Source organism: Heptranchias perlo, chromosome 14 (genome assembly GCF_035084215.1).
Source record: "Heptranchias perlo isolate sHepPer1 chromosome 14, sHepPer1.hap1, whole genome shotgun sequence".
NCBI lineage: Eukaryota > Metazoa > Chordata > Chondrichthyes > Hexanchiformes > Hexanchidae > Heptranchias > Heptranchias perlo.
The window spans coordinates 23416339-23429715 of NC_090338.1; the positions used below are offsets into that span (position 1 = coordinate 23416339).

The 13377-nt window shown below is 44.2% G+C and overlaps 1 long non-coding RNA gene across 1 annotated transcript in view; it reads right to left on the bottom strand.

The window, feature by feature from the left end:
- The window catches only part of LOC137332079 (uncharacterized), a 212549-nt gene extending 209439 nt beyond the window's left edge, over positions 1–3110 (bottom strand). The window contains exon 1 of the long non-coding RNA XR_010965568.1: positions 2631–3110. This is a non-coding gene — a long non-coding RNA (uncharacterized lncRNA). The remainder of the gene's footprint in view (positions 1–2630) is intronic.
- Between the last annotated feature and the right edge of the window lie 10267 nt (positions 3111–13377).

Below are 13377 nucleotides of genomic sequence, written 5' to 3' on the forward strand. Positions count from 1 at the left end.
GGAATAGCCAGCTACAGACCCAACACTTAACAGGAAAGACTTGGCTATAAATGGTTTCTAATATGTAATCTGGACAAAAGCTGCCTAAAAGGCGTTAGCTTTTCAGGACAGTCCCATACTGAGTAGTGAACACATAGGCAGACGACATGTTGGCTGGACAATTGCTTTGCACAGATCTCAAACAATGGTCAATTCATTAGCAATGTCTGGCCATTCAAGGAGTCATCAAGCACTGTAACGTTGACAAACTCTTTTGATTTCTACTAGTCTTTAAAGAATGGCTTCTAAAAATCAGGACACAGTGAAAAGTCAGTCAAGCCCAAGAAAGGCTGCAACGGGAGAATAACCTCTGCCTTAATTGTCAGGACAGGTAGCAGAGCAATTTATCATATTTTGTCAAGAAAGGCTCCCCCAAAGCAGGTAGCATATGTGTAGTCTTTATTTTTTTTCTTGTACGTGAATAGAGGTTATACTGATTGTACCAAGGGTCTCTTATCATATTGTATATTCTGTATGTTTGCTTACTGTGGAATAAAGCAGTTTATGAATTGAACTGAATGTCATCTCACCTTGTATTAACTTGGTCCATCTTCAAAGGTATTGAAAGACTACATGTGTGCAGGGCAATCCGATAGCTTCATGATCACTTTTACGGATACTGATTTTTTTTTTAAAAAACTGAATTCAAATTCTCAAAATACCATGGATGGATTTGAACTCAGCAATCTCTGGATTATTAGTCCAATAACATAACCACTACACTACTGTAAACCTGTCTAAACTTGTCAATCTGTAACTACACTATTATTCCAGGGCAGGTGCTGTAGCAATACTACTGGTTAACAGGTGGAATTGCAGCATGACAAGTTTCCATTATAAATGTGGACAAAGGAATTTATTACGCAATCCTCTCTGTTCAGATGCAAATTGTTGCTTTTTTAATAAATATATTTGAGCTATTTTGCATGTAACACTTTCAAGTGTGACATGTTGAATTGTGATGGATGTGCACTGAACATAAAACATTATATAGAGAGACTGAATTACATCTGCGCACTGTAGTCCAATTATCCTCTGCCTTCCGAGCCTGCTTCACTTGATGAATACGCTTGGTCTTAACTCCCCATGTGCAATGCCATTGGAGATCAACTAATATTTCTTTATCTTGATAAGCTCCAATTGATTCTACTTCTCTACCATGAGATATAAACACAAACATACATTTTATCCTTTTTACAAATTATACTTTTGAGTTTAATTTTAAGAGTTAAATAGCAAATCTTACAGCAATTTGAGAAGCAGCATGGGTTGAAGCATGGGAGTCTCTGCAGGAACTTGTAGACACAAAACTGGTTCTACAGCACCACCATAGGCAGGAGGGTAAAATTACAGTATGACAAGTTTATATAGACACTTTCCATTATAAATGTGGAGATGGGAATTTATAATGGGAAAAGTTGATAACAGAAACTAAGGTTTTGTAGGCTGTAAGTGTCATTTAATTTACAAGTTAACAGTAGTACAAAAAATGTAATTGTTACACATGGTAAAGACTTGCATTCTATTTCACAGAGTAAAGAGATCCAGCCACTAAAGAGCATTCATTTAACAGTCTAGCCTGATTCAAAAGGTCAAGTTCAGCATTTAGGCCATTTGAAACTGATTTTTTAAAAATTTAAATTCATCTTTAACATCTTCAATGTCAGTTATTACTATGACTGCCACCTACTCAGACCCCAAGACTGATCTCATTACATATGCCTAATTGCATTTCAAAGCTTTAAATAATTGCCATGTATAATTACATTTTATCTAAACATTGGTGAGAGGAGGGAGAGTAATAAAGGATACAAAGGAAGATATTGTATTGAAAAATCAGTTGCTTCTGCTGATGACCAGCAGTCCTAGGGAGTTATGATAACCTGACATAGTGAGGTTAGGAGTGCCTATCCCCTTGGTGTAGGGGAGAACATTCGACTGTAGAGACAAACACTAATAAGAGATAAATTGAAAATCCTCTTAAATGACCCATTAGCTGCTAACACTGTAGCATGTAGATTCTTCTCAAATGTAGGGTGCTGAATGCAAGATCCCATAAGTAACAAACCTTGCTTATTTAACTCTATCCTTTCTCACTTCTCATTCTCAAACACAAAATATAACACTGTGTCACAATTATGCTGTTGAAATATGTCTTCAGTCTAGAGAGGAAAATAATCTAATCAAGACCATATTGACATTTTCAATTTTAGTTTTTAATGCCAAAACTGAATCAATATGAAAACCTTGTAGAGAAATGTGACAACTATCCCCACCTCAAAAAAACCCAATTCTGAGTAACTTACTCGGGCTTCTTGGAGGTTAAGGGTTAATTATAAATGGAAATTGGTCTACTTTAAAAAAAACTCCTTAAGGGGGAAGAGCCCTAATCATAAATCTCAGGTGGTGTTGTAATGACAAAAATGTCAACTGACTTTGTAAATTCAATCTTAAATACTGCAATCCTGGTACTACTTTATATAAAGAAACACAATAATAATAAACATCGTCATACAGGTGGTGTATAAAAGACTCACACGTCAATCGCGTAGCTCTGAGAAAACACAGCTTGGGTGATGGTTGAAACCTACCTCTGAACAGTGGCCAAAAAAAACAGCAGTCCACACAACTCAAATATACAATTGATTGTAGGGTTGATAGCTAGAAGCAGAGACTCCAGCTCATCAATACAGTAAATTCCATGAGCCACCGTTCAGCTGGGATCTCACGCCTCCAGCGGCTGCAAGGATTTTTAAAACAAAAATACTAAGAGGAAAAATTCAGGAGTTTTTTTCCCTCTCTCTCTCTCCTTGGATTCAGCTATAGTAAGACCAGAAGTCTGAAGACGGATTGGCGCATGCCTCTGCACGAAAACCCAAGGCGATATTCCTTGTACTCCTCGGTGGCTCTGAAGAGGTTCCACCAGACATCACCGGCAATGCACAGGTCGCCAGACCAAGGCCAAACACAAGAGTGGGGGTCGAGCTCTCTCCGCTAACACCATCGCCCTCTTACAGCGGGAGAAAAGAAAGAAATTAACAAACGACTTGCAGTTTCACCGAGCAGCTACAGATCCGAGCACAAGCGAGCAATCGCCTTTCTGGAATTAGAAAAAAAAATAGGTGGTTGTGGGGAGAGGTGTGGGGGGGGGGGGGGGTTTAGCGCAGCTACTGCGCGATCTCACAATGCTAAAGAGGATAAAAGGGACAGAGGCAAAATAAAGAGAGATACTGTCAAGAGTCCCCAACTGTTGCCAAGAAACGGCCCAGTTTCATCAGTTGAACCCGGTGTATTTTTATCAATATATTTAAATTTAAGTTTTCCTCTCTCGGCCATGTAGCTTTTGCGATCGCTTCAATTGCACGATTCACAGTCCCTTGAACCTCGCTCTCAACTCCTCTATGTTCCTCTCTCCTTACCCCCCCCCCCCCCGTACCTCTCTCTCTCTTTACCCCCCCCCCCGTACCTCTCTCTCTCTTTACCCCCCCCCCGTACCTCTCTCTCTCTTTACCCCCCCCCCGTACCTCTCTCTCTCTTTACCCCCCCCCCGTACCTCTCTCTTTACACCCCCCCCCGTACCTCTCTCTTTCTCTCTACCCCTCTCTTTACCCCCCCGTACCTCTCTCTCTTTACCCCCCCCCTGTACCTCTCTCTCTTTACTCCCCCCCGTACCTCTCTCTCTTTACCCCCCCCCCCGTACCTCTCTCTCTTTACCCCCCCCCGTACCTCTCTCTCTTTACCCCCCCCTGTACCTCTCTCTCTTTACCCCCCTGTACCTCTCTCTCTCTTTACTCCCCCCCCCCGTATCTCTCTCTCTTTACTCCCCCCCCTGTACCTCTCTCTCTCTCTACTCCCCCCCCGTATCTCTCTCTCTTTACTCCCCCCCCCCGTATCTCTCTCTCTTTACTCCCCCCCCTGTACCTCTCTCTCTTTACTCCCCCCCCGTATCTCTCTCTCTACTCCCCCCCCGTATCTCTCTCTTTTTACCCCCCCCCCCCCGTATCTCTCTCTCTTTATCCCCTGTACCTCTCTCACTTTACCCCCCGTACCTCTCTCTCTCTTTACCCCCCCGTACCTCTCTCTCACTTTACCCCCCCCCGTACCTCTCTCTCTCTTTACCCCCCCCCGTACCTCTCTCTCTCTTTACCCCCCCCGTACCCCTCTCTCTTTACCCCCCCCCCCGTACCTCTCTCTCTCTCTTTACCCCCCCCCCCCCGTACCTCTCTCTCTCTCTTTACCCCCCCGTACCTCTCTCTCTCTTTACCCCCCCCGTACCTCTCTCTCTCTTTACCCCCCCGTACCCCTCTCTCTTTACAACCCCCCCGTAGCTCTCTCTCTCTTTACCCCCCCGTACCTCTCTCTCTTTACCCCCCCCTCGTACCTCTCTCTCTCTTTACCCCCCCCCCGTACCCCTCTCTCTCTTTACCCCCCCCCCCGTACCTCTCTCTCTCTCTTTACCCCCCCCCGTACCTCTCTCTCTCTTTACCCCCCCGTACCTCTCTCTCTTTACCCCCCCCGTACCTCTCTCTCTCTTTACCCCCCCCCCCGTACCTCTCTCTCTTTACCCCCCCGTACCTCTCTCTCTTTACCCCCCCCGTACCTCTCTCTCTTTACCCCCCCCCCCGTACCTCTCTCTCTCTTTACCCCCCCGTACCTCTCTCTCTCTCTTTACCCCCCCCGTACCTCTCTCTCTTTCAACCCCCGTACCTCTCTCTCTTTCAACCCCCGTACCTCTCTCTCTCCTTACCCCCCCCCGTACCTCTCTCTCTTTACCCCCCCCTGTACCTCTCTCTCTCTTTACCCCCCCCCCCGTACCTCTCTCTCTCTCTTTACCCCCCCGTACCTCTCTCTCTCTCTTTACCCCCCCGTACCTCTCTCTCTTTACCCCCCCCTCGTACCTCTCTCTCTCTTTACCCCCCCCCCCGTACCCCTCTCTCTCTTTACCCCCCCCCCCGTACCTCTCTCTCTCTTTACCCCCCCGTACCTCTCTCTCTTTACCCCCCCCCCCGTACCTCTCTCTCTCACTTTAACCCCCCCCCCGTACCTCTCTCTCTCTTTACCCCCCCGTACCTCTCTCTCTTTACCCCCCCGTACCTCTCTCTCTTTACCCCCCCCTGTACCTCTCTCTCTCCTTACCCCCCCCCGTACCTCTCTCTCTCCTTACCCCCCCCCCGTACCTCTCTCTCTCTTTACCCCCCACCCCCGTACCTCTCTCTCTCTTTACCCCCCCCCCCCGTACCTCTCTCTCTTTACCCCCCCGTACCTCTCTCTCTTTACCCCCCCCCCGTACCTCTCTCTCTTTACCCCCCTGTACCTCTCTCTCTCCTTACCCCCCCCCCCGTACCTCTCTCTCTCCTTACCCCCCCGTACCTCTCTCTCTCTTTACCCCCCCCCGTACCTCTCTCTCTTTACCCCCCCGTACCTCTCTCTCTTTACCCCCCCCGTACCTCTCTCTCTTTACCCCCCCCCCCCGTACCTCTCTCTCTCTTTACCCCCCCGTACCTCTCTCTCTCTCTTTACCCCCCCCGTACCTCTCTCTCTTTACCCCCCCCCCGTACCTCTCTCTCTCTTTACCCCCCCGTACCTCTCTCTCTCTCTTTACCCCCCCCGTACCTCTCTCTCTCTTTACCCCCCCCCCGTACCTCTCTCTCTTTACCACCCCCGTACCTCTCTCTCTCTTTACCCCCCCCCGTACCTCTCTCTCTTTATCCCCCCCCCGTACCTCTCTCTCTTTACCCCCCCCTGTACCTCTCTCTCTCTTTACCCCCCCCCGTACCTCTCTCTCTCTCTTTACCCCCCCGTACCTCTCTCTCTCTCTTTACCCCCCCGTACCTCTCTCTCTCTTTACCCCCCCCGTACCTCTCTCTCTCTTTACCCCCCCCCCCCGTACCTCTCTCTCTCTTTACCCCCCCCCATACCTCTCTCTCTCTCTTTACCCCCCCGTACCTCTCTCTCTCTCTTTACCCCCCCCCCCCCGTACCTCTCTCTCTCTTTACCCCCCCCCGTACCTCTCTCACTCTCTTTACCCCCCCCCGTACCTCTCTCACTCTCTTTACCCCCCCCCCCGTACCTCTCTCACTCTCTTTACCCCCCCCCCGTACCTCTCTCTCTCTTTACCCCCCCGTACCTCTCTCACTCTCTTTACCCCCCCCCCGTACCTCTCTCACTCTCTTTACCCCCCCCCTGTACCTCTCTCTCATTACCCCCCCAAACCTCTCTCTTTACCCCCCCCCGTACCTCTCTCTCTTTACCCCCCCCCCCCCCCCACAATACCAGCGCTCACAAATCCTCTTTTAGTCACTTTTACCCGCTGGGTCGCAGTTTGAAATTGATCAGGGAGTTAAGCAGAGAACAAATAAGCGAAGCGATCGATCTGAATGTGCTCATGTGATGATCGCTCTGTAGATTATATAAACACATCCCAACCTGATAAATGGGTCATCCGCGGAACAGACGGGACGGAAATTCTCCAATTTCCCCCTTCCCATCCATGCTTTTTTATTTATCTGAGTAGCTGTAGTGACTAACACGGAGTACACTGCAGACAGAAGATACACCCAGTGGGGCCGTCTTAAGGTCATTATTGAGAAGATAATTGTTGAGAATTTCATGCCTGCTTGTAAATACTAATCGGTCACCCGTGGCGTTGCACCGTGGAAGTGAAGACAATGCAGTCTTCAGGTGAAGCAGAGTGGGCAAGGACAGCAACAGCTGGAGACCAGAGGACAAAGTGGGGTGGGAAGATGTAGTAGGAGGAGGGGAGAGAGGGAAAGAGGGTTGAGAAGGTAGAGGCGAAGGGAAGGGGGCGGAGCAAGGGTCCAAAGATATGTCGGAAGAGCATGAATTAAAATTTAAAGTGACCTTAGAATGATTGGCATCCATATATATGAATGAAGCAGGCTTAAGTAATAGTATTTAAATAATAGTAAGGAATCTTACAACACCAGGTTATAGTCCAACAGTTTTATTTGAAAATCACAAGCTTTCGGAGGCTTTCTCCTTCGTCACCTGACTCTCTTTTCAAATAAAACTGTTGGACTATAACCTGGTGTTGTAAGATTCTTTACATTTGTCCACCCCAGTCCATCACCGGCATCTCCACATCTTAAATAATAGTATTATTATTGTGCCCTTGCCTCATTATAGAACAACCACGGCAGACAGCAAGCAGCCAAAGATTGTCTAAAGTGGGAAAATAAAAGAGTGAAAAAATAAGCTACTACTAAATAATTAACATTAAAAAGAAACCTCAAAACTCACCTCAACCAAGATGGCTGACACATTGTAGGTTGACAAACTGGAAAAAAAACACTGCCCTGCAGAGCCACCTGGTGATCAGAGTGTGGAACTACATCAAACAGCATCACAAATCATTACAGACTATCACATACATTGGCAAGTCCTATTAAGCCAATGTTACCCACAAATGTCATAGGAAAATGGTTATACAGAAAGCTTTTCAATGGAATGTGGCAGGGCATACCAAATTTAATAATATAAAGATATATATATATATTTAAATCTGCTGTTTCATTTCTGAAGGGCATTTCTTTCATCTCCAAGACAATGCTTAGTTCAGTTATGATCATGATCTATACAATAATTATGTAAATATGTACGTTTGTGCTTTTTTTGGATCTTCTGTGTGGAAGCCATTATCCTCATATGAAAGGAACTTAAAAGCTAGGTACCCAAGAACATAAGAACATACAGTCCCTCCAGCCTGCTCCGCCATTCAATAAGATCGTGACTGATCTTCTAACTCAACCCCATTTTCCCACCCTATCCCCATATCCCTTGCTTTGGCACAAGAAAACTATCATTTTGATAGATCAGCTCCACCTACCCATCTTCTCATATTGCTTCTCTGTTCAGCGACACATTCAATTGCTTCTTAAACCCATTTATACTGTTCATTTCAATGGCGCTTTATGACAACCTGTTGAACAAGTCTATTATTGTTGGTGTTAAAAAAAATGTCTGATTTCCCTTAAATAACACTTCTGCCTCTAGCAGTGCAGAGACATGTCTTGGGAAACATTTACATATTTGGCAAACCAACTGTCTACTAAAGTTCCTCAAAATACCTTTTCATGTCACACGCCAATATTTGGGGTTGGAATTGATGAAAAAACAGGAGATAATTTACAATCATAATTATTAATATCAATCTCCAGTACATTCTTATTATGAGGCAGAACTTGTTTGTGCTCCAGGACACTACCATATTTTTTTTAAATTAAGCAGATCATGTCTGTGAAAGCATTGAATTTGTCCAGCATTAATATTACTCATCTCAAAAAGTAAACGTGAATTCTTAAGATTGGTTCTCAGGGATAGATGTTGAGGTTCCCTAATGTCATCCCACAGCTTTAATTACCATCTCATTCATGTTTATATTCCCCTCCCCCTCGTTTTGCTGTGAATACCTCACCACATGCTTTGCCTGTTGTGGTAAACCTTCCAAATGCTATTTGTTCCTGGTTACATCTTCACATGCTCCATCAGCTCTAATCATTCCCCACTTGCTGTACCTGTTCTGTTAGAATCTATGGTGAGGTTATCTGTTCTGACAGCAAAGCACAAAATCAGATTGCTGCCAACCGGCTTCCAGAGTAACACTGTACTTTTGGGAAACCAACTTTAGTGCTCATCAAGAGAGGTCAGAAATGGCAAACCTGGAAAGGAATTTCTTTTATCTAGCTGACAAGGGTCACAAAATGTTAGCGAAATTCAGAGTCTCGTTCTTGTTTTCCCCTCTCCCAACTGAAAGAATATATTTTATTCACTCTACTACCTCTTATGTCTGCCTGCACATGCACCACTCCCAGGCTGAGGACAATCTGTTCACAGGCTTTCAAACCAAATACTAAAAGGTGAAAAACAGCAGAATGATGTTCCTCTGATTCACTTTCCTCATTCTTTATTGAGTCCAACTACTCTTATTAAGGATCTGCTGGTCCATATTTCAGATATCTGTCAACATCTGCTTCTTCAAAGTCTTTCCTCAACACCATAAAAATACATAGACCAAATTACTACCCTTCTTCATTTTTAATTCAAAGAAAACATCCATTATTTCATGTAACTGTCAACTCAGCTATCATGCTTCAATTCATATGAATTGGTTACTTTATCTCTGTGATCCATTCGCCATTTCCTGTCTTGTCCTATCAGAGGTACGTAAACCTGTATATACACTAGATTTTCCCATTCATGTGATCTCTGCTCACTGTTCTGTACATACACTACCATTACCTTCATCTTCTTAGGCATTCAGGTTAGGTTGCTCCTTTTCTCTCAGCATTTGCAAGGACACTTTGATTACATTCCTGTACAACAGGTAGTTTTGTTAGCTTTTTTTCTTTGTCATAATTTCAACAGCACATTCTTTTTTTCATAAAGAACTGATCCTCTCATCATATCTTCCATATATAATTTGAAGAAGAAAAACAAAAAAATACAGATTCATCTAACTCATTTATAAATCATACATAAAACACTTTTAACAGATCCTCTTTCTACTGCATCATGGATTCCAGGTGTATGAAAAGTGCTGATAGTAATCCTAGCAATGTTAAGGAAACCCATCTTAAGTAGCCTTAATGAATTGACATAATTCACAGAATTAGATTCTACAAATAATTATATTCTGCTCACCGATGCTCAGTTTGGGTTCTGCCAGGACCACTCGGCTCCAGACCTCATTACAGCCTTGGTCCAAACATGGACAAAACAGCTGAATTCCAGAGGTGAGGTGAGAGTGACTGCCCTTGACGTCAAGGCAGCATTTGACCGAATGTGGCACCAAGGAGCCCTTGTTAAATTGAAGTCAATGGGAATCAGGGGAAAACTCTCCAGTGGCTGGAGTCATACCTCGTAAAAAGGAAGATGGTAGTGGTTGTTGGAGGCCAATCATCTCAGCCCAGGACATTGCTGCAGGAGTTCCTCAGGGCAGTGTCCTAGGCCCAACCATCTTCAGCTGCTTCATCAATGACCTTCCCTCCATCATAAGGTCAGAAATGGGGATGTTCGCTGATGATTGCACAGTGTTCAGTTCCATTCGCAACCCCTCAGATAAGGAAGCAGTCCGTGCCCACATGCTGAAAGACCTGGACAACATCCAGGCTTGGGCAGATAAATGGCAAGTAACATTCGTGCCAGACAAGTGCCAGGCAATGATCATCTCCAACAAGAGAGTCTAACCACCTCCCCTTGACGTTCAATGGCATTACTATCGCCGAATCCCCCACAATCAACATCCTGGGGGTCACCATTGACCAGAAACTTAACTGGACCAGCCATATAAATACTTTGGCTACAAGAGCAGGTCAGGGGCTGGGTATTCTGTGGCGAGTGACTCACCTCCTGACTCCCCAAAGCCTTTCCACCATCTACAAGGCACAAGTCAGGAGTGTGATGGAATACTCTCCACTTGCCTGGATGAGTGCAGCTCCAATAACACTCAAGAAGCTCGATACCATCCAGGACAAAGTAGCCCGCTTGATTGGCACCCCATCCATCACCCTAAACATTCACCCCCTTCAACAGCGGCGCACTGTGTACTATCCACAGGATGCACTACAGCAACTCGCCAAGGCTTCTTCGACAGCACCTCCCAAACCTACGACCTCTACCACCTATAAGGACAAGGGCAGCAGGCACATGGGGACAACACCACTTACACGTTCCCCTCCAAGTCACACACCATCCCAACTTGGAAATATATCGCCGTTCCTTCATCGTCGCTGGGTCAAAATCCTGGAACTCCCTTCCTAACAGCACTGTGGGAGAACCTTCACCTCACGGACTGCAGCAGTTCAAGAAAGCGGCTCACCACCACCACCTTCTCAAGGGCAATTAGTAATGGGCAATAAATGCTGGCTTTGCCAGCGACACCCACATCCCATGAACGAATAAAAAAAAATTCTGTCAGATCTTTGGAAAGATAATGATCTGCAACTTGATCCAAGCACTTGGCTGTCATTTTTCTTTCTAATATCTAGATGACGAGGGAGGTGGAATCTTTTGTCTTTATGCTTTCATATGGCTTGAAGGAAACATTTCTGTCTCAGAGTTTTTCTCCAGTTTAATTTGAATTTTGAAATTCATCTTTTAGGGGACAATCATTGGATTGAATCCTAAAATCAGAAGACCTAACTATACACAGATTAAATAGTTACTAATACCTGACAGAAAGTATAAAGCAGTAATTGAATCTTGAGTTCTTATCAGTTCCAATTAACTTACATTGACAGTCATTTATTATCAGATGTGCTGCAGTAATTTGATAATTAAGGACCACATGATGATGTAGACCTGTTCTTTAATTCTATACTAAAGCCCATATTGACAATTGTACTTAATACTCCATTGTTAGTATTGTAATTTTTAAATTCTTGGATAAAATAATGATGGGGATAAAATGGGGATAAGATAGGGATGGGGATGGGAAGATGGGAACACCATCATCTCCAAATTACCCTCCAAGTCACACACCATCCTGACTTGGACATATATTGTTGTTCCTTCATTGTCACTGGGTCAAAATCCTGGAACTCCCTACCTCACAGCACTGTGTGAGTACCTTCACCACATGGACTGCATTGGTTCAAAAAGGCAGCTCACCACCAACTTCTCAAGGGCAACTAGGGATTGTCAACAAATGCTGGCCTTGCCAGCGTTGTCCATATCCCAAAAATGAATACAAAGAATACCAAAACACACATTAAAAAAAAGGAAAAAAGGTTACAGTGCAGAGTATTTGGATAGTACTGATAATTAGATTGTCAAATATGAAGTGACTTGGAGTGCTCGACTTGTTTTCATCAGTAAAAGATTGAGGGAATAGAACAAGTGTTTAAAATTAGGAATGGAATTGATAATTGAAAAGTCTTCTGGAGGAACTAATAGCAAAGAAAGGAAAGAAAAAAAACAGAACTTACAAGGATATAGTGCCTTATCATGACACTTAGAAACGTCCCATAGTGCTTCATACAGAATGAATGCAGCCATTTTGCCCACAAATAGAAATGAAATGAAGAATCATTTAATCTGTTTTTAGTAGCGATGACATAGTTGGTATTCCCTGCTGTTCTTTGAATGCCATGGGGCCTTTACTGTCCATCTGAACCAGGACAAAGTGCCAGGAGTTATGAGCATAAGCTTAAGAAAGCACAAGCTAGATGTGACTTAAACCTAAATGTCTTCTTACCCACTTAACATCAATTAATTGATGCAATAAAATCTCACTAAGCAGTGTGCTTAATCTGTTGAATTTATTAAGAAATAGAAAATGTCTTCATTAGAGGAGACCAGCTTGTGCTGGTGCAGAATGGAGACCATGAATGCAGACTTGGCACTGATTGAGTTCAATGATCTTTTTCCTCCAATCTTCTCATATTCTTGTGTTCACAGTGCAAAAAAAAGGCTCTAATTATTTCAAAAAGGATAGAGTATAGTCAAAGTACACATGTTGCATGATGTTTGACACTCCATGACAGCTGTAACTCTGTCCGTAGACACCAATGAAGATTGCAGGAATGAAGCAATATCAAATGTTTCACTAAGGATTCTCTCCCATGAGAATTTTCTCTTCACTGTGGTAAGGATAATGTTACTAATCATAAATTCAATGCAGGCACTTTATTGATTAGAGTGGGCTGAAATGGCAAATGAAGCTTCACATGCTTGACTACATCAAAAGATTAATTTTCCCAAAATGTTGCATAATAAGGCTATATTTAAAAAGATGATATTCTACATCTATAATCTGTGGAAGTAAAACATCTGTAGATGTATCACATGGATACACTGCTTGCTAATGATATCTAGGAACCAATCTCCTCTCCATGCTGCAGTTTGTTATTTTTTATATATATATTAGGTAGTGTAACAAAAGGGTGCAGCCTGAGGCAACTGCTAACAAAGACGGATGTCTCATGAAAGTTACTCTGCTGGCTGCTGAGAGTGCAGGAAGTCTGGAGAATTAGTACTGCTGTGCCAAAGGATGTCCCAGTGGATACCTGAATATGACTAATTCAGCAGCCAATTTATTTGATCTTCTGAACAGAACAGACAGCGACCCAAACAATGTCACTGTTGGGAGGGAGTTTCATAGGGAGGAGAAGCAGTGTGCGAAGCTTTGGCACTGGTATTCTGTACAGACTTTTATTTTTCCAATGAATGCACAGAAACATGCCATTCGGCCCAACTGGTCCATGCCGGCGTTTATGCTCCACATGGGCCTCCTCCCTTCCTGCTTCATTTAACCCTATCAGCATATCCTCCTATTTGTTTCTCCCTCATGTCTTTATCTAGCTTCCCCTTAAATGGTCC